Source organism: Corvus brachyrhynchos, unplaced genomic scaffold (genome assembly GCF_000691975.1).
Source record: "Corvus brachyrhynchos isolate BGI_N302 unplaced genomic scaffold, ASM69197v1 scaffold948, whole genome shotgun sequence".
Classification (NCBI taxonomy): domain Eukaryota; kingdom Metazoa; phylum Chordata; class Aves; order Passeriformes; family Corvidae; genus Corvus; species Corvus brachyrhynchos.
In genome coordinates this window covers 33,622-33,944 of record NW_008239567.1, presented here as the reverse complement: position 1 = coordinate 33,944, position 323 = coordinate 33,622, and the positions used below count along the sequence as shown (strand labels likewise).

The 323-nt window shown below is 62.8% G+C and overlaps 1 protein-coding gene across 1 annotated transcript in view; it reads left to right on the top strand.

Annotated features, from left to right (window-relative positions):
* LOC103621060 (L-gulonolactone oxidase-like) overlaps positions 1-323 on the top strand; it is a 24,615-nt gene that overhangs the window by 4,264 nt on the left and 20,028 nt on the right.

Genomic DNA, 323 nt, shown 5'->3' with positions numbered 1-323 from the left:
GGGGGATGTGGGAATGGATCCGGGTGGGATCGGGAATGGAGCCAGGTGGGATCTGGGAATGGAGGCGGGCGGGATCTGGGAATGGAGCCGGGTGGGATCGGGAATGGATCCAGGCGGGATCTGGGAATGGATCTGGATGGGATCAGGAATGGAGCCGGGTGGGATCAGGAGCTGGGATTGGATCCAATCTGGGAATGGAGCCAGGTGGGATCGGGAATGGAGCCGGGCAGGATTGGGAATGGAGCCGGGCGGGATCAGGAATGGAGCCGGGTGGGATCAGGAATGGAGCCGGGTGGGATCTGGGAATGGAGCCAGGTGGGATC